Here is a 21675-nt window from a genome sequence, read left to right on the forward strand (position 1 = left end):
ACCAAGAATTTATCTCCCCAAAACTGTCCAAATTGTTCAGCATTAGAAACAACCTAATACTCACAGGAAAAAAAATCATTAATCCCATTTCCATGTCTTATCAGAAGCCTGTGCATGGGTGTGAGCCAAGACAAAGTGCTTTTATTAATGCCACAACCGGACACATGAGATGATAATATATGTTTACTTTGCAAGAGGTCATGGATTTCACACTTCCACTTTGTTGTGAGGGTCTAGATTTATCCATGTCTAACAAGAGCTGGATAAACTCAGGTTCTTCCTAAAATAACAATGATTATTCTTCACAAAGGGGCCACAAACATAGCCTACACTTCAGAATGGGCAAATGGATTAATTCCCATCCTGTGGGCTTATGCAATGCACCGTTTTTAGACCTGGTAGATTAACATCATCAAACATGTTGACCCGTTAGAACAAGCTTATCAATCTTTTGAAAGTCTAGGAAAAAAAATATGAACGAATCAAAGATTCAGTCCAGTCTACTGTGGCCTGCTGGATCACAAAGCTGAGAGAAAATAAGTTGCAGAAAAGTAAAAATATGAATTTAAAAAAAATGTGATTCCAATCTCTGCTTGGCGACTGTTTTCCCTCAAGCCACCAAGGTTTGGTGCCATCAGATGCATTAATGCTGAGACAGTGGTCAATGGGAGGAGTGGATGAGTAGATCCAGAGGGGAACAAGCTATGAGCCTGAGACTCATTCAGTGAATGCTTCAGGCACCAGTTGCTGAAAATGCAGAGCAATAAACTTCCTTTAGCATTGGCCTGACTAGAGGGGATAAACATAGCAACACGCTGAGTCACTTAAACAAAGCAGAACAGCATGATGTCAGAATTCCACAGGGCTGCCCTGTGGTCCTGGGCTCTGGCTGGGTTTCCATGAGACTGTCTTCAGGCATTGGAGCTTCTGAATGAACGTCCAAGAGAAGCAGACCTCTGCAACTCTTACTGAGGCTGTTCATTGTTAAGAACAGAAGTAATGGGGAATGATGATGGATGACCCTCAACGATCACTAGAGCTGGTGTCACAGGCAGTCAGAAGGCAGAGCAAGCGTGGACAGGAACTGAGAAGGCATCCCTTCCACAAAACAGCTCCTGATACAATTGTTGACACAGAAGAATCTAGTGCTCTGGATGGAGAAAGACATAGGGATGCACGTCTGAAATATAGGACTCCATGCCCTGTACTTGGATTTGGAGCTCTTCTAAGAGCCGTGGATTACAGAGCCCATGATTAGGACCTGGAACACTAATGTTGCAAACAATCAGATGCTCACTTGCCCCTCAAATGGACTTATAATCTTATTAAAGGTGATTAAGTTTCTCCACGTATCAATTTCCCCATCTACAAAATAGTAGTTATCAGTATGAAGATAAATTAAGACTAAGTCGGTCTGTAACCTTTAAAATTTTAAGATAACTGATTTTTATTTATATAGAAAATTATTTCTCTCTCCTGTAAACATCAATCCAGACCTGGCATCGTACTTTCGTATCAGGAAGAGCTGCCTTCTGCCGTTTACCTGTGCTTTTCTTGTGGTCTAACTTAGTCCCATCATCGGCTGCAGTCCTTACACACAGCCCACACAAAGGACATAGACTTGACTCCAAGTTGCCAAATACCTTTCTCCTTTGCCTTGAGCTCAATCCACGGCCACATGTAGCTGCAAAAGAGACAAGCTGCATCTATTCCCCAGCTGCCACTGGTGAAGACTGTGGAGAAGAAAAGATGACATTACAGGACTCTCACAGTGATCAGCTAGAGACATCCTGTCTGTCTACTGAGGCTGGGATCATAGCTAGAGCACTTGTCTGCTTGGCTTTTGTGATGGTTAGTGAGCTAAGAGAGACTTAATACCTATCTTAGGGCCAGTTGGAAGACACTCTCCATGGGTGCCTGGGATGCTGCCCTCCCTGAGCCTACAGGGCAAATGTTTGTGTATATGTTGTCAGGAAAGAACTACTACCACCTACCCCCAAACCCCCACCCCCACCCTCACCCCCACTAACCAGGCAGCAGAAGCAGAACATACAGATATAATACTTTCTGTGGAGTGTGGAATGTTTGGAATCCTGTGAGGGAGCAGGGACTGGTGGAGATAAGCATTTGACATAGGCACAAATTTTAAGAGGTTCCCAAAAAAACACGGTTCTTTTTTTTTTTCTTCTTTTTTTTAGTTTGTTTTTTCGAGACAGGGTTTCTCTGTATAGCCCTGGCTGTCCTGGAACTCACTCTGTAGACCAGGCTGGCCTCGAACTCAGAAATCCACCTGCCTCTGCCTCCCGAGTGCTGGGATTACAGGCGTGCGCCACCACTACCTGGCAAAAACCACAGTTCTTTAGAAAAGTAGTTTAATGTATTTAAAAACCAAGATTAATGAAAAACCTAGGATGAACAATGCTTTATATAATGACAGTTTCTGATCCTGTTTTGCAGGATGCACCTCCTTCTCCATCCCTAACCTATTCTGGGCCCTCAAACGTCCTTCCTGTCTTGACAGCTTTTTCTCAGGCCTGAGGGATTTAATGCAGTGTTGAAAGGGTTAGCCTAAGAATCTGATAATAATAATCAATAATACATCAAAACTCAAGAAAATATGAGCTCTATAAGGCACACGAACATCCTCCAGTTGGATATCAACTTTAATGAGAACAGCAGTGGTGGCGCATGCCTTTAATCCTAGCACTTGGGAGGCAGAGGCAGGCGGGTTTCTGAGTTTGAGGCCAGCCTGGTCTACAGAGTGAGTTCCAGGACAGTCAGGGCTACACAGAGAAACCCTGTCTCAAAAAAAAAAAACAAAACAAAAGAAAAAGTACAAAATCTACATTATCTAAATCACAAGGAAGAAATGAAAAGCTTCTACAACTACCACAAGACCAAGCCTTCTTTGATATTTTAGCTTCTGTCTTTCTCATATTTTATGTAAACACTGTGTATTTTAAAAATGAATTCATCTGTGTAAAGTGCAAATTGCACTTTCATTTAACGCATGTCTCTGTTCCTCAACATTCTCCTGTAATTCCCCAAGTGTTGCTACTTGTGTGTGTTTCAAGCCACTGTGACAGACAAATACCCTTTAGATATGTTGTTCTATAATCAGCTGTTTGTTTGATTCTCACAAGTTACGATAGGAGAATCACTAGGCACTGACTCCTCTCCCTGAGGCTGGCTGTAAACAGCCTTCTGGAAAGTTCTCCTAATTAAACAGATAAATACCTTCGCATTCTCTTGACAATAATCAGCATAATCAAGTTTTTAAAAACCGATTTAGATAATGAAGATTATGTTCACCCATATTTGATTGCTAATGAAGATCAGTATTTGTCTTAGTTCCTTTTCCAGTTACTGAAATAAAATATCCCAAAAAGCAATTGAAGGGAGAAAAACTTTTAGCTCTTAGTGCAGGGTGCTGAACTTTGTTGGAAAGGAAATAAAGGAAAGGAGAGCCTGAAGCAATTGGTCGTATCCTAGTATCCTAAGGGGATCAGAAACAGAAAGTGAAGGCTGCATGCCACAACCAACCTTTCTGTCTCCACAGTCCAAGATCCCAGTTGGGGATAGTGCAAGCACAGAGGGCGGGGTTTCAGGTAGTACAGTGAGGGTTATCCCCCACGGGCTTAGCCAGAGGCCCGTCTTCAAGGTGATTCTAGAGTCTGTTAGTTTGCAGTTAACACTAACCATCACACTATTTTTTTTTTATTTTTATTAGTATTTGCATGTGTGCATGGTGTGTACATACGTACGCATGCAGCTAAGTGAAGTGGGGAAGCTGGAGGTCAACACTGAATGCATTTCCATTTTAGTTTTAGACACAGGATCTTTCACTGAACATGAAGTTCACCAACTGGCTAGACTATCTGGCCAACAAGCCCCAGGTCTGTCTTGTCTCTACCTGCAGTGTTGGGTGCACGCACATGACTCCACATGTGACTTTTTATGTGGGCTCTGGGGATCTGAACTCAGGTCTTTGTGCTTGCACACCAGGTACTCTTGCCCAGCTTCCCAGTCGATATTTGCTGTTCTAAAACCAGTCTGCCCAAGGTACTCAGCTCCATGGTGGGTGTGATTCCTACCTATCTGGTCATTGGAAACTCCAGGACCTCAGCACAGCCTGGCAAAGTGCCCAATGAGTCCTGAATGAGTAAAATTGCTCAGCCACTGGGGAAAGGTCTTCCTATATCACAGAGATTAATAGTTTTCAAGGATTTCGTTTTTTCTTAGTTTATCGTGTATCTTTGTTTCACTTAACTATCTTCTCACACAGGATTAAGACATTAAACTGGTGTTTTCCTTTGCATTAGAACTAAAAATGTTATATACATCCACACACACATGTGTGTGTCTCTCCATGTGTCTGATTTTCTGTGTATGTGTGTGCACAAGTGCACTTGCCTATGTGTTTGTGTCTCTTTGTGTGTCTAAATATGTGTCTGTATATGTGTGTGCCTGTGTATGTGTGTCTTTGTGTGTGTCTCTCTGTGTTGGTGTATGTCTCTGTCTGTTTTGTGTATCTCTCTGTGTCTGTGTGTGCACTGGTGTATGTGTCTGTCTGTGTTTATGTGGGTATGTGTTTTGTGTATCTCTGTGTCTGTGTGAACTTTTTTGCTTGTACAGTGCACTCATTTTATATGTATACATCCTTCTTAAGTCTTTTGCACTTTTTAGAAAAATATGATTTTACAAATCATATTAACTCTAAATGCAAACTAGAGAACATTTACTTTTCAATATAGTTGATAATAGTTGCATAAAAGAATTCATGATCCCCTAGGAGGAACAACAATATGAACTAACCAGTAACCCCAGAGCTCCCTGGGACTAAACAAACAATCAAAGAAAACACACCGAGAGACTCATAGCTCTAGCTGCATATGTAGCTGAGGATGGCCTAGTTGGTCAACAATGGGAGGAAAGGCCCTTGAGCCTGTGAAGGTTCTATGCCCCAGAATAGGGGAATGCCTGGGCCAGGAAGCAGGAGTGGGTGGGTTGGGGAGCAGGGGGAGGGAGGAAAGGATAGGGGATTTTTGGAGGGGAAACTAGGAAAGGGGATAACATTTGAAATGTAAATAAAGAAAATATCTAATAAAAAAGAAATGTAAATAAAGAAAGTATCCAACAAAAAACAAAAACAAAAACAAACAAACAAAAAGATTTCATGGAATTACTTACCCTTTCTCAACTGAAATTTTCTTATACTAGAAATGTGTCACTTTTATCTCAACATGGATCCATTCTGAATGTCCTACTGTCTTGATCAGGTCCATCTGTCTCTTTCCATTACTGCAATGCTTCTGTAAGGAATATTTAGACAGTGGAATTAGTAATTCATTTCTCATTACACATTTTTAAAAAAGTCTCAGCTGGGGAAGGAGAGATGGCTCAGCCAGTAAGGCATTTGCTGCCAATCCTGAAGAGCTGAGTTTGAACCCTGGGATACACATGGTGGAAAGAAAGAGCCAACTTCCACATTGACCTCTAACCAAAAATACACCAAGACACCCACCCCACAAAACACTTAACTCTCAATACACTAAGACACCCACCCCATTCAATACACTTAGACACTTACCCCATACCATACACTAAGACACCCACCCCATATAATACACTAAGACATACACCCATTCAATGCACTAAAACATCCACCCCATTCAATACAGTAAGGTATCTACCCCATTTAATACATTAAGATACCCACCCCATTCAATACACCAAGACACCCACCCCATACAATACACTAAAACATCCACCCCATTCAATACAGTAAGGTATCTACCCCATTTAATACATTAAGACACCCACCCCATTCAATACACCAAGACTCCCACCCCATGAAAACACTTAATTCTCAGTTAATCTACAACTTTACCATTTCAAGAATGACTGCACATCAAATGATCTCTTAAGAATCCTATTATGGGTTTTGTCACTGTGTAGCTTTGTTAACCCAGTATAATTCTTAATAAAAATTATCTCTACAAGGATGTCATGTCTCTAGAACTAAAGAAGTAACAGATTATTGAAGATAATTTGAATGCTTACCACTGAATTTATTTTGGGGTACTTCATATTTTAAGTTATCACTGAAAATATTTTTAAATTTTTTATCCCTGCCCTGTACCTTTAATTTTTCATATCCTATTTTTAATGATGGTTCTTAAATACTTTAACCTCCCTTGTAGCCCACTACCTATCAGAGATAGTGGAAAAGAAAGGACATGGGGGAAGTAGACCTGTTTAGAAAGGTTTCCTGTAACAACTCCCATCTGTGTTGTCTGGAAATCCGCAGTTCAGTTTCTAAGTTAGCAGGCAATGGCAGCTCCACCTACTCGAAAACACTTCAAGGCTACACTAGCAGTCCAGTTCGGTAGAGTTAGGATAGCAACCATGAATCAGCAGTGATGACACTACCTAGGAGACAGCCAGGGCTCACTCTCAGCCTCAGCACCAGTCAGCAGGAGGGACCAGGAGGAAGGCCAGGAAAAGTTCTTTGCTGTGCCTCTCTCAGGGACCCCAAGTGTTGCACAGCTAACTCTATAAGCAAGCCTAGCTTGGGGCCTCCACCCCTGTCTGCTGAGTCCTCTTTATACCCTCTAAACATCATGTATCCTCCACAGGTCTTGTCTCAGCACATATGTCTGTCTCAGCTGATATCACTCTGCCAATCAGCCCAAGTCCAAGGAATCTGTAAGAAACTGCAGCACACTACCAGAAGTTTTTTGGTGCATTTCTTTCTATGGAGTCCTGACAAATGGCGCTCAACTACATAATGTAAGCTGAACCAATACATGTGTGTTGTGAGCATCATGTGTCCTCTTACTTGATTGCTTTAGCAGAACATCCTTTCTCCTGTGTCTGCTTCAGCTAACTGTTCCTTCATGTGTTTGCCCCAGCAAAACACCATCCAAGCGACTTTCCAAAGAACCCTTAAGTTTCCACTTCAACTGAAGTGGGATAGAGCTTTCTCTCTCTTTGTTTTCTTAATTGTTACTGTTTAAACATGGAAAAGATATGCTGTGTATTTTGCTTTTCTTAATATTTTTGGATCAAATCTCTTCTGTTAAAATTTTATGTTTTATTAATTTTTATACCTGTGATTTTGCCTCCTTACCTCACTGCAGTTCTTTAAGCCTCTCAGACATCAGTCAGTAGCCATGTTTACTCTAAGTGTTCTTATCTTAGAGGAAAATACTTCTGTTTTGTGCTATTCATTTTAAGATATTAATTTAGGTATTCTTTTTAAATTTTATTTTATTTTTAATTTATTTTTTACACTCCATATTACATTCCCTCCCTCTCCACCCTCCGACTGCTCTACATCCCACACCTCCTCCCCACCCCACCTCATCTCCACATGGATGCCCCCCCCCTCCTCCACCCCACCTGACCTCTAAACTCCCTGGGACCTCCAGTATCTTGAGGGTTAGGTGCATTATCTCTGAATGAACACAGACCTGGCAGTCCTTTACTGTATGTGTGTTGAGGGCCTCATATCAGCTGGTATATGCTGTATGTTTGGTGTTCCAGTGTTTGAGAGATCTCGGAGGTCCAGATTAATTGAGACTGCTCCTCCTCCTACAGGACCGCCCTTCTCCTCAGCTTCTTTCAGCCTTCCCTAATTCAACAACAGGGGTCAGCTGCTTCTGTTCATTGGTTGGGTGCAAATACCTGCATCTGACTCTTTCAGTTCCTTGTTCGGTCTTTCGGAGGGCAGTCATGATAGGTCCCTTTCTGTGGGTGCTCCATAGCCTCAGTAATAGTGTCAGGCCTTGGACCTCCCCTTGAGCTGGATCTCACTCCCCTTGAGCTAGATCTCACTTTGGGCCTGTTGCTGGACCTTCTTTTCCTCAGGTTCTCCATTTCCATCCCTGTAATTCTTTCAGACAGGAACAATTAAGGGTCAGAGATGTGACTGTGAGATGGGAACCTCATCCCTCACTTGATGTCCTGTCTTCCGGCTGGAGGTGGGCTCTATAAGTTCCCTCTCCCTACTGTCAGGTCTAAAGTCCCTCCTTTTGAGTCCTGGGAGTCTCTGACCTCCCAGGACTCTAGTGCATTTTGGGGGGATCCCCCCAACCTCCTATTTCCTTAAGGTGCCTGTTTACATTCTTTCTTCTGGGCTTCAGTCCTTTTCCCTCAATTTTAACTAGATAAACTATATATTTCTCTCAGAGGAATAAAAGTAGAGACTAGATATTAAAATTTTATTTGCTAAAATCTTTTACCTCATCCTAGTGATATGATTGAGCACACTAATAATTGCCTGATTAAATTCATCACATATTTCTGTAATTATCTAATTTGATCATAGGTTATAGCTTTTAGTCCACAAAAGCAGGAGCTATGATTTACCTATGTATTACATAGGATGCTTACGTTTACATAGCTTTTCATTTTATCTATAGCTGTCTCATTTTTGGATTGCAATGTGCAAAGTTTTAGCATCAGGCTTATAAACTGAATTGTTAAGGTGTTTGTTCCTTTTTCTGCGTGATAACGAAGCATCTCAGTCACACAGGAATCGTGTGTTTCTTCACCATGCAGAGTAATCTCTCTATAAACTTCTCAGCATGCAGAGCCATTAGCAAGAGATCTCCAACTGCATTTACTCCATTTCTTGTTTCTATTCTCTTTATTCAACTTCTTTTTTTTAATTTATTAGGTATTTTCCTCATTTACATTTCCAATGTTATCCCAAAAGTCCCCCATACCTCCCCCACTCCCCTACCCACACACTCCCACTTTTTGGCCATGGCGTTCCCCTGTAGTGGGGCATATAAAGTTTGCAAGTCCAATGGGCCTCTCTTTCCAGTGATGGCCGACTAGGCCATCTTTTGATACATATGCAGCTAGAGTCAAGAGCTCCGGGGTACTGGTTGTTCCACCTATAGGGTTGCACATCCCTTTAGCTCCTTGGGTATTTTCTCTAGCTCCTCCATTGGGGGCCCTGTGATCCATCCAATAGCTGACTGTGAGCATCCACTTATGTGTTTGCTAGGCCCTGGCGTAGTCTCACTAGAGACAGCTATATCAGGGTCCTATCAGCAAAATCTTGCTAGTGTATGCAATGGTGTCAGCATTTGGAGGCTGATTATGGGATGGATCCCTGGATATGGCAGTCTCTAGATGGTCCATTCTTTCGTCACAGTTCCAAACTTTGTCTCTGTAACTCCTTCCATGGGTGTTTTGTTCCCAATTCTAAGAAGGGGCAAAGTGTCCACACTTTGGTCTTCGTTCTTCTTGAGTTTCATGTGTTTTGCAAATTGTAGCTTATATCTTGGGTATTCTAAGTTTCTGGGCTAATATCCAATTATCAGTGAGTACATATCATTTGAGTTCTTTTGTGATTGGGTTACCTCACTCAGGAAAATGCCCTCCAGGTCCAACCATTTGCCTAGGAATTTCATAAATTCATTCTTTTTAATAGCTGAGTAGTACTCCATTGTATAAATGTACCACATTTTTGTATCCATTCCTCTTTTGAGGGGTATCTGGGTTCTTTCCAGCTTCTGGCTATTATTTTATTCAACTTCTTTCATGGAATTGACCACTAACTTGTTAGTTGTGTTATGTTCTTGATTTACTTGAAGTATTAAAATGCATCTAGAAAAATTCACTGAAGTTTCTTCGTATCTTTACAATTTTTGTCGAATTACTTAAATCTACTTCTCATTATTGATGTTTTCCTTAAAATGTTTTGGTTTTGAATTTATTGTGATTACATTTGTGGAGCTTGCCAATATAATTGGCTCTTTTCAAAGAATTATTTGGATTTAATGTGATGTCTCCAATTTTTAATTTAATTATTTCTGTTTGGAAAGAAATTTCCTCATTGACCCTTAGTGGACAAGGATATGAGGGAAACTGAAGACACATGGATATGGGGGCTGAAGATGCATGGATATGGGGGGCTGAGGACATGGAAATGGGGGCCTGAAGACACATATGTATGAGGACTGAAGACATTGATATGGGGGTGGTGGCTAAAGGCACATAGATATAGAGGGTCCCTATTGCAAAAAAAGGAGCAAATCACAGAAAGAATAGTGAAATCTCCCTTAAGACTTCGGTAACACTGTTTTTGTTTGTTTTAAAAGACAATACTTATACTGACATTGAAAAATTGTCTGCTACTATGATTCTTTTTGTTTATTTTTGATATTATAACTTAATTATACTTATTTCTTCCCTTTCATCTCTCCAAACCCTCCCCTCTCTCCATCAAATTCATAGTCTCTTTTTTTACCAATTGTTATTGCATGCATATATATATATATATATACATTATATATATATATATGTATAGACACACCATCTTACCATCTTATGTTTAGAAATATATATGCAACTATGCTTTTTGACATTTTTATTTAGCTATTTTGGGAATTTACTTTTGAAACTTTGATTTGAAACATTGCTCATGTAATTTCTTCTCTTTGGTATGAGCGTCATGGGGTTCAGTGTGTTTGTATGTGTGTTGATAAATGATTAGGTTTTAAAAATATTCTTTTGACATGAAAAGTAATTATTTACTCTTAAATTTTCCAATAGATTTATTAAGCAAAGATTATTAATCATATTCTACAGGTTCTCTTTGTCCTTATTTCTTTCTGTCGCCTTGTTTGGTTGACAGCTAAGCTGAAGGTACTGACGTTGTCGTATAATAAACACTCTACTCTTCCCAAGCGCCTCTCTGCAGTCTTTACTTAGAGGTTTTGATAATGCTCAAAATTTACAAGTCAAGAAACGACTCCAGGTGTGGTTATCACACAGTTGGCAGTCACACTGTGATGGTAACACTTGCCTACCGGAGATGGGTCTACAGGATACATCTCAGCCTTCACAACAGCAACATGGCATCATTTTTAATATTATATGAATTAAGTCACTGCTTGACCCAATTTCTCCATGGAACTTCTTTGCCTAATATTAGTATTGCCAATACTATTTATTCTCTTTGTGTATATAGTTATCATGTCAAACATTCTGTGTCATTTCAAATATATCATGAGCAAAGTAATACTATTTCTAACTAAATATGACTATCTTTGTGTTTTGTAATAATTTTAAAATCATAAGTATCTGTGAATTTAACATTGTTTGTCTTGGTATATTGTGTGCGTGTGTGTGTGTGTATATAATACTTTCTGTCCCATGTCTTTTAAGAAGTCATCTTACAAATATTGAAATCTTGCTATTTGTAGATAGACATGCCTGGCCACAAATGTATAAATTAAGTAAGCTTGCTCAGCTTTGGAGATGTATTTCGGGAAACTAATTCCACCTGAAATGCCAATTCTTCACACGAATGAGAAAGCTATTACTGGTGTTAAACCACGCTTATATATGAAAAATAGAAAGCTATAACTTTTTTTGTTTGTTTGGTTTTTGTTTTGTTTTGTTTTGTTTTGTTTTTCGAGACAGGGTTTCTCTGTGTAGCCCTGGCTGTCCTGGAACTCACTCTGTAGACCAGGCTGGCCTCGAACTCAGAAATCTGCCTGCCTCTTCCTCCGGAGTGCTGGGATTAAAGGCGTGCACCACCACCGCCCTGCTACTATAACTTTTGAAAATATGTAAGAGACATTCCCTCTGAGACTTAGCTTAATAGGAAAGAGATGGGGACTGGCAAGGCAGAGCTGGGTCCATGCAGGAATCTGAACTAGATTCACAAGTTCCGGCCTTGTGAAGTGGTCACTTGGAAGCTTAGCCACATCTCCTCTCCTTCTCTCTACAAACCATGGTTGCATGGGTCTTGGGCCCACCGAGAGTCAGGAGACTTGTATTTGGTGGTTTGAAGAAAGAAACAGCCCACTTGGAGGGATTATGAAATGGCAGGTGGGCTATTCAAAACCTTCCCACCTGTTCCTTGAATTTGTCTCATGCCCCATTGGGAATATATCATCTGGCACTTAACCATGAGCAGACTTGGCAGTAGAGTGTGTTCTGCCTGCTGCTTCCTGGTGCCTCTCCTCATGTTGTCTTTGTTTGGATTCTCACTGCTTTCAGTGGATGTGTCTGCCGTTAGGCAGGACAAGTGAGTCCTGGACAGGGAAGATGCTGTATGACGCTACGGAATGAAGATGAGCCAGACCTAACGGTGAGAAATGGCCTCCTGCTAGAAAGAACAGCCTGGAAGGCTGATCTGAAAGGATCAGAGGACGTTCCAGGGCTGGGTGAAAATGGAGAGCCCTTCAACTGTCTGATAAAATGCCACACCAAAATTTATTATGAAAACATTTAGTTACCAAACTGCACAAAACTGGTTACTGTCTGAAAGGAAAATCAATTGTGATGGTAAGAGCAACCTGTTCTATATCCACTGCAGGAAACAACCTGATCTACTCTAGTCAACAGTTATTTGTACTATTATTAAGGTTTTCTTCCACTTGGCTTCTACCCCTGTGCTTGTGAAATAGCTTAGTCAATAAAAAGCCAATCAAAAGATACCCATTCTGGACAATACCCAGCCTGTCACTGAGAACGCACCAATGATCTTTTCTGCCCAGTTTCAAGTTTTAAACCAATTTTCCTAACTCTTTTTCAAATTGTGAAAAAATATTAGTTTTAATATCAGTTTCCAACAAAGTAATTAATTATATTGAGTTGATCAAATACTTGTGAGTTTATTCCAAGACTTTAAATACACATCCTGATGTCCTTGTCTAGATTCAGGTCTGGCCCATATTCTTTTAATAATCTCTTCTGTGTGTCCCAGGAAGGTCACTCGGGTTTACTCTGGCTATCGAGGGTAACACATTCAGCAAATTCTTAAGTTCTTGTCATCTCCCTAGCAGCCTTTTGTGGCCCTTTTAACAGTCTACTGGGCCGTGCAGAAAGAGACAGGTTGCCCTGGGCAGTGTTTGACAGCACAGCTCTTTGTCTCTTGTTGTCAGCCAGTCCTGTCACTACATTGTTCTTCTGGCGGGTGCCTTTGATGGACTATCTACTGCCCTGTCTCAACACTTCCAGCAGCATTGGGAGAAATAGCAGTCACCGCTGCTCTTCATTCTGGTAGACAGTTACCCATTACTGCACACATTCGATGTGCACACCATGCAGGAAACCCCAGGGATACAGCACACTCTCCTTCCCTAGAAGAGCTAGGCAAATGGTGCTAGCCAAGCTGTGGGTCTGAAGCTAATGTTTGCTCTGCTATTGCTTCAATAACACTATGAACAAAAGCAACTTGGGAGAGAAGAGGGTTTAATTAATTTTACTGGTTGCAGTTCTCTATCCAGGAAAGCTGAGGCAAGAACTCAAGGGAGGAACCTGAAATGGAAAACACTGAGGACCACTGCTTACTGGCTGGTTCAAAGACTTATGCTCCCCTGTCTGTTCTTCCTAAAAGATTACTTATCAATGCGTGGTTGAATAATCAATAAAATTGTTGAAGTTCTGAACTTTGTTGTTACTTGTCTGTTTTGCGTTTATATTTACTATGTTATATACTATGTTATATACTATATATATACTATATTACTATGTTATATACTATGTTATATACTATATATATACACTATATTACTATGTTATATACTAGACAAAAGGGGCAGAGTTACTTCTTGCTCTTTGACCAGAGCCTGAGTCCTTACTACAAAAAAGTCTGTTCTGCTGAGCTGCCCTCTGCTGAACCCTTGGTTAATCTTCAGATTTTCCTATGTGTTCTTCTACTTCAAGAACCCTTCGACAAACCTCTATCTCCAAAAATATTTACATTGCAATTCATAACAGTAACAATAGTACGGGTATGGAATAGTAACAAAAATAATTTTATGGTTGGGGCCATTAGGAAGGTTGAGCACCACTGACTAAGAATAGTGATGTAAGCCATGAAACACTCCAAATACTGCCTGAAGTAGAGGAACATCAATGCTGCCATCCCAGTTTAACAAGGGAGTAAGCAATGGAGTCTAACTCTTCCTCTTGGAGACAGTGGAGCAGAGCTATATGTGACCATCAAACACCCATTTTCATAAGACTCCAAAGCACCAGGGTAAGAAAGACCTCATACTAAGACAACCAGTGAACCTAGAAGACAGTTTTCCTTGCTTGCTACCTGAGTGCAAAGAGCCTGTAAGCAACAACTGTAGAGGAAAAGGCAAGTGTAGTCAAGAATCCATAAGTCTTCAAAGCTATGTACTGAACTTTCAAACTGTTTCTGAAAATGAAGTTTGCCAGTAATCCAAACAAACCCACAGTTGTTGCAAAGAATATGTTCCATGTGTATTAAGTTTTTTTCTAAAACATTCAAAATCTTTTTCTATGATTTCAGTGACCATTGGTCTTCTGAATTTTGCATCTACTAGAGAAGGAATTAGCTGACCATGTTGCTACCTTGCTGTCTTGGGATGCTTCTCTATCCCACACCCATGCCACAGCGGCGTCTCTCAATTCCTTCCAAGCCTCTTGCTCTTGCATTGCCATCTTGGTCAAAGGTTTTGATCTTTGAATACTGTGTTAACTTTTACTTCCTTTACATTATTCCTTTTTTGTGATTATAACTACATTATTCCCACCTTCCCTTTCCTCCCACCAAAGCCTTCCATATACCCTTCCCTTCTCTCTTTGAAATTCATAGCCTTTTTACATTCATTGCTATTACATATATATATATATATACATATACATATACATATACATATACATATACATATACATATACATATACATATATATTCCTAAATACAGCCTGATCAGCCTATATAATGTTACTGATATGCATGTTTTCAGGAATGACAATTTGGTATCGATAATCAATTGGTGTCTTCTTTCCCACCTGTTCAGAATCAATACTGCTCACTGTGACTTGGGCCCTACCACATCAATCAGCAATCAAGACAATTCCCCACAGACATGCCCATGAGCTAATCTGATGGAGGCAACTCTTCAGTTGAGGCTCCCTCTTCTATGGTGTGTCAAGTTTTCCTTCATAGCCAGCTAGAAAGTACCAAAGGGGAACTGAGCCCAGTTCTATTCTGGTACCTCTGTCATCTCACATGGTTATTATTAAATACCATTGCATGTAGCTTGTTTATTTATGTATGGCTGAGGATCATACCTAGGATCTCATGCCTGCTAGCCAGGCATTCTAACACTAAAGCTACATCCAAAAACAACAATTGAAGTTGTTAGCTTCAGTATCTAATTTTTATAACCCATGAAATCTGCCCATTGTAATCACACAGTTATTTCAGTAAAATTAGTTTTAGTCAACTTATAGAGTTGTGCAGACATCACCTCAACCCAGTCTTATGTAATGTCCATCACCCTAAAAGCACCCCCTCAAGAACATGTCCAGGAAGTCCTCATCTTACTTCACCTCCTTGCAACTGCTGACCTGCTTTTTGGGTCTATGGGTTTACCTTTTTTTAGTCACTTGGTATAATTTTCCTTAGCAAGGTAGTTCTGAACCTTCTTTCATGTTGTAACATGTGTTAGCATGCACTTATTCCTTTAGATGACTGAATCATACGATGGATGCTTAGAGTATTTTAGCTTTAGCCTACCATGGTATTTCAAGCACATTAATATATAAATATTTGTGTTGACATGTTTTCATGTATCTTGTGTAGCTATCTGTTTAGAAGATAGTAAGTATCAACCATATTTTAAAGAAACTGGCAAATGCTTTTTGTGCATAGTTTACCCATTCACCACTCCCACCAGCAATGCGTGGTCTCCACTATCTTTATCAATTTCATTCGTCAATCCTATGAATTGATATCTCATTGTAGTTCTCAATTGCATTTTCTTAATGGCTGATGATGCTGGGCATAATTTCATTGCTAGTATCTCCTTGGGCAAAATGTTAATTCAAATCTGTCCCATCTTAAGCTACCATATCTGTTTCCTTACTATTGACATATAAGAGTTGTTAGTTTTTCAGTTAAGTTCCATATTAGAAATGTGTTTTGTGAACATTTTCTCCTGTGTGGCATGTCTTTTCATTCTATAAAAGGACAAGTTATTTAGCATAAATAACTTCTGTTACATATGCAGTGTGGGAAAGTTTTAATATTTACTTTCAACATTATTGTATAAGAATTGTATTGCATTATTGAAAGCTATACCTATGAGAAGTACTTTTAAAAACCCTGGAAATTAGGTTTATTGAAGAATCAGAACTTAAGAAAGTGCATGAAAAGTACTTCCTTTAGTCAGGGAAGAGAAAAAAAAAAACCCAGCCATGAACTAGAGTTCCAGAATGGGAGTAAAACATGGAGACATGAAAGAAGAGCGAAAACACTGGGCATGGAAAGGTGGCCAGGGGCAAGAGGCAGCCCAGCTTGTGGGGGCAGCAGAGGAAACCAGGTTGAAAGCAGGATTATCCACATGTATGTGTTTCCTTCTAAGCCAAACATCTAAGCCCACAGTAGAGAGAACATGTAGCAACAGCCATTTTGTTATATGATGTGGAGAAGCCAAAGGAATAATGAAGGACTATTGATTATGTAATATGCCACCAATACTGAAGAAAACTGCACGTATGTTTGCTGTGTGGACATGAGGGTTGCCTGTGCAAGTGCATGGTCATGTATGTGAGAACACATGTATGTGCTGGTATGTGTGCTTCTAGAGGTCAGAGGTCAATTCTGAGTGTCATTCTTCAGATATCCATCTTGGTTTTTCAGACAGAATGAACTGGGGCTTGTGGATTTGACGTGGGTGGCTGGTCAGCAAGCCCTGGGATTCCTTCTGTCCCTGCCTCCCTGGTACTGGGGTCACAGATGGCTGACATGAAACTTGGCTTTGGACATAGATTCTGGGTCTTGAACTCAAGCCTCCTGCTTGCACAGCAAACACTTTTCTAACTGAGATATCTTCCCTGCCTGAAAACTGTAAATTTACTGGAGATAGGTATGCCTGATAGGTATTGGGAGTGCAGCTACCCCCAGAGTCCAGAAGAGGCTCTTAGATACCCCGAATCTGGACTTACAGGTGGTTATGACCCACCCAGTGCAGATGCTGTGAACGTAGCTCCAGTCCTCAAGAGCAGTGGTCTTAAACACTCAGCCATCTTTCCAGCCCCTATTACAAACTCATAACCTGTAATCAGTTTTAAATTAAGGTCATTTTGTCTGGAATCAACGTAAAAACAGATTCAAGGGCTAGTTATACTAAATGAGGAAAACTACTGGCTATTAAGAATAGAAGGGAAACCCCAGACGGCAGAACATTTTAGCAACCGATATTTAGCTTCAACACGGGAGGAGTTAGGTGGGCTTTTGCATGAAATGTCTCACACAGTTTTGCTATTCCCAGTTAATCAGGTTGTATACAGAAGAGGGAAGCCCCAAGACTCCAAATGATTAAGCTGCTTGGCAGAGCTGGAAGTTGCTCTGGATGAGGCTTGGCTCTTAATCACTGTAGTGTGTTGGATGTGGTCCCAGCCTGGATCATCTTAATGGATGGAACCATGACCTTTACCCTCAAGAGCCAGCACAGGGTCTGAAAGAGGGATAGTTAATGACAGTGTGACAAGCAGGCATGGCAGGAACCAAAGTGTAACAATACAGAATGGAGCCCTATCTGCATAAAGAATGATGAGGATACAAACACACCATGGCCAAGCAAGAAATGGAATGGAATAATAGGTGGCTAGGAAAAAGAAAGAGTTCTAAAGTTTCAAAGTCGTGTACTTTGAAATGCAGTTCCAAGCTTTTCTCTCTGGAGTAGAAACTTCAGCTCATATCTCCTTATGTTGCTATTTGTTGGGGTCCTTCGTTAGTCCTTGGCACTGATGCATGGCCCAGTATCCACTGCAGGAAAGGCCTCAACAAACAAGCATCACACTTGCGACTCCAACACTTAGGGCAGGGAGAAGTTGCACCTTCAAGCCTTCAGGTCGAGGTTGAGCTCTCTGGCCTTAGTGACATCCTCTATAGTGTATAAATGCTAATCGTTTTTATGCCAGAAGTCCAAGTAAGGCAACAGGGAGACTTAAATAAAATAATGTTAAAACTCACAAGCCCAGGGACCAGCATTTATAAGTTGAAAATATGGTAGCCAAGTGATTTTTACTGGCTTGGCTGCTTGCTCTGATGCCCATATCAAATAGAAATGTCTCATTCCAAAGGTACCACAACACCCTTGCATGGTCTAATGCCAAGCTGATATGCAACTTGGCTGATTCGCTCCCTTCTTATCCTGGCTTAACTCTTTGAAGATAAAAACAACTAATTCCCATCCTTCCTCAACCACTCAACCATCTCTACCCTCTTCCCACAGCCTTCATTCAGCTAGTAGATGAGAGAGAGAGAGAGAGAGAGAGAGAGAGAGAGAGAGAGAGAGAGAGACAGAAGTCCTGGCAACTCAACAAACTTAGCAGGAAGTTATAAATGAGGATTTCACAGGACACTTGGCTCTCAAGTGAGACAGGTCTTGAATTAATCCTAAAGAATGGGGCAATGATGCCAGGGAACATAGAGTCACAAGACTACCAATCGCTGTCTATCATGGACTGATAGGAAAGCAATAGCCTCTTCCACTGAAGACATGAGTCTAATAATTTATTAAATGTAAATTATTAGACATGGGATGACTGAGATCAACCCCTGGGAACATCCATGGTGATCAGAAGCTGCATCTGGTGCCTCACATGGGGCTGAGATCCCTACATGAGTCTGAGGAACGTTGTAGCAAGTGTTGAAGAGTTGGTTGATGCCCACCAGTACATAGCCAACCAGAGATGTTTTAAAGTGTCAGTGCCTAAGGGACTTAGTTATTTAACTGTCCTTGTTAGAATCCTATGAAACATCAAAAGGGCATTAAAGAAAAGAGGTACTGGCTTCAAAGACTACAGAATATACAAAGGAGTATGTTGTCTCTTTGTGAAGCTCCATTCCCACTATGACCTTACCATAGCTTCCACAGTAGTTTTGTTTTATCTGTGTGTCTGTATGTTTGCTGGACCATGGATGGGGCTTATTGTGACCATTTTCTATGATTGATAATACAAATCTAAAAGGGCAATATCAATCAGGGTACAATACAGCTTCATGATGACACATCTGCTATGACAGCACTTGACTACTTAGGCAGAGTTCTCGGCATTTAGTACCAGGTAGAAGGTCTAAGGTTGGACCCTGTGGCTAGCCAAGACACTAATTAATGCCTCTGGGAAGCCCTAACAAATTTAAATTAAGCTAAATAATCGTTTAAGCCTGTTATGCCCATCAGGCCTGTGTAGCAAACATGGATGAGTTGGTTGCCAATGTTTCTTCAGTGATTATTTAAAACTCAAGGAGTCTACCTGCTAATTCTGTGAGAACCAACGATCCTCACTTCAAAGAAAGAGCATTGGAGACTCAGGGTATCAAAAGTGGGACAGTTTACTTCCCAAATAAAGTTGAACATTAATGTGAAGAAAAGACAAAAAGAAGGCTGGTGTGCTGACCTGGCAGGAAAGAGTGGTTTTAGTATCCCTAACCTTATCTCCTGGCTTCCCGGGCTCTTCAGGGAGGTAGAACCTTCCTAATGTCCAGTGTTCTCCCTTCCTGGGATTCTCCATTCTACCTAGTTCGAGATGTAAAAAGGATTACCTAATGTGTACTCTAGGGCTCGGGACTCCCTCGTTTTCTGATAGTGAGCTCAGGCATGTAGGAGACTTGACTGTAACTTTTCAACCCTAGGCTGAACTGACAGTACCTAGACAAGTAGCTGCCAGCTAAGAAAGACAGGGGCCTGGTGCCCCTGCTTATCTGTGATTCTCTGAACTCTAAATGTACTTCATGCTAAAAATAGATCATGATTTATTTCTTACACTGATCTAGCAGAGAAACATTTCCTGAATCTTTCCCGTATGTCAGGAACTAAGATTGTTTGATCTCATTTAACAAACAGGAAAGCCAGGTAAGGCAGGGTTTAGTACTTTCTGTCCTTCAATGGCAAAATAAAAGTTCAGAGAGCTGACATGGTCTACTCAAGACCACAAGGTGAATAAGCGACTGATCCAGGATTTGAACCTGGGTCATACAAGTCCAGAGCATAGACATTTAATCTCTACTTTCTATCAGTCTATAGTTGCTTTGGTCTATATACAGTTTGAATGCCTTGCCCAAGGTTTCATGTGCTGAAATTGGATGGCAATCATGAGCTATTAAGATGGAAAGTGTGACCTGGAAAGTTGTGCCAGGGGTTACAAGCACTTACTGCTCTTGCAAAGGACCCTGGTTCAGTTCTCAGCATATGCATGGAGCCTCACAACTATCTGTATCTCCAGTTCCAGGGACTCAGATACCCAATTCTGACATATATGGGCACTACATGAATGCGGTACACACACATACAGTAAGGCACATACATATACAAAAAAAATTTTTTTAAAATTTTTTTAAAACTCAGAAAGTGATTTCTACCACAGTATTTAAAAGTGGGGAGCTTTGAGAGGTGATCAGGGTGGAGCAAAATAATGATGCTGGAGCCCCAGGACTGAATCCTGCTGTCTGTATAAAATGAGGGAGAGTTTTCAGAAAGGCAGATATACACGTGTGTGTTTCCTGTCCCCGGCTGTGCAATGTCCTTCTTCCTCTCAGGACTCTACAGTAGCGAAGTCATCACCAGATTCATCCTCTAAATCTTTCCCTTCCAGAATCAGGAACCAAAACAATTTTTTTCCTTTATAAAGTATCTTCTCTCAATTATTTCATTATGGAAACAAAAATGAAACCATATAGGAGTTAACACAGAGTTTTCACAGTCCCTTAAGAATACGATAAAACCCATGGCACCCAAAAGGAACCTTGGCTGACTGTGTCCCAGTTACTGATATTGCAGGGAAAGGATGCTGGGACACATGTTCCCCAAGTTTGAGAGCATCCATTCTGACCCCTCCAAAGCCTGGAGCTTTTCTACACTCATGGTTTTCTCTGCCAACCTTATAACAATGTAGTGTTTTCTGGAAGCTACAGAAATCAACGGCAGGCAGGCAACAGCTCTATGAACAGGATTGCCAGTTGATCTCTGCCAGGTGCCCTCAGAAGTCCTCAGAAGACTCACCTGGCAAGCACATTGAAGAACATATCTGAAGACTCAATGACCACAGTCAAGTGGAAACCACACAGCTAGCATCCAATTCTGAAGGTCTAGGCAGGAGCAGGAATGGAGCCACCAGATGGAACCAGGGCTACAGGCAGGAGACATGAGTGAGTGAGATATTCAAGCCTTGGATAGAACACCATGGAATGCTCTAGGGTTCTCAGCTGAAAGCTGGCAGCTGTGACAGTCTTATCCTCCAGCTTACCACTTTTATTCAACACCAGTTGTACCACAGTCCCCTGAACAGCAGGCCTCCCAACAGGTAATCTGGGTTTTAGTCCATGGAACTGGTTGCATGTTCCTGTTGACACTTCAGACACTGTCTAGGCCAGGCATTATCAAACAGTACCCCCAAAGTGCTGGACAGCCATATTCAAATCATCCCGGGGTACTTCTGTCTCCTAAATAGACAGACAATATGGGATTAGAATGTAATAAATAGTGCTTCATGTGTCTGCTCCAAAAATTTCTGAAATAATTTATAGACATCATCAAAAACAATGCTGTTCATGATTACATATAGGACATGTTATTTCCAGTTTGTATAAACTTGATATTTTCATTCTAAGAGGCAAAATTGAGAGTAACATCAAAATTCCAATTTTGCTGCATAATACA

The 21675-nt window shown here is 40.8% G+C and overlaps 1 long non-coding RNA gene and 1 pseudogene across 1 annotated transcript; both read right to left on the minus strand.

Annotated features, from left to right (window-relative positions):
• Positions 1-1654: 1654 nt before the first annotated feature.
• On the minus strand, positions 1655-21437 carry LOC147001979 (uncharacterized). The gene is made up of 4 exons (XR_015044519.1): positions 21263-21437; positions 21019-21145; positions 5191-5312; positions 1655-1733 (listed from the first exon to the last, which is right to left on the minus strand). It is a non-coding gene; the product is annotated as an uncharacterized LOC147001979 (long non-coding RNA).
• LOC110301473 (complex I assembly factor TMEM126B, mitochondrial pseudogene) lies at positions 13830-14445 on the minus strand (annotated as a pseudogene).
• Positions 21438-21675: the final 238 nt, after the last annotated feature.

Source organism: Mus caroli, unplaced genomic scaffold (assembly GCF_978045245.1).
Source record: "Mus caroli unplaced genomic scaffold, Mus_caroli_1 scaffold_11, whole genome shotgun sequence".
NCBI classification, from domain to species: Eukaryota; Metazoa; Chordata; class Mammalia; order Rodentia; family Muridae; genus Mus; species Mus caroli.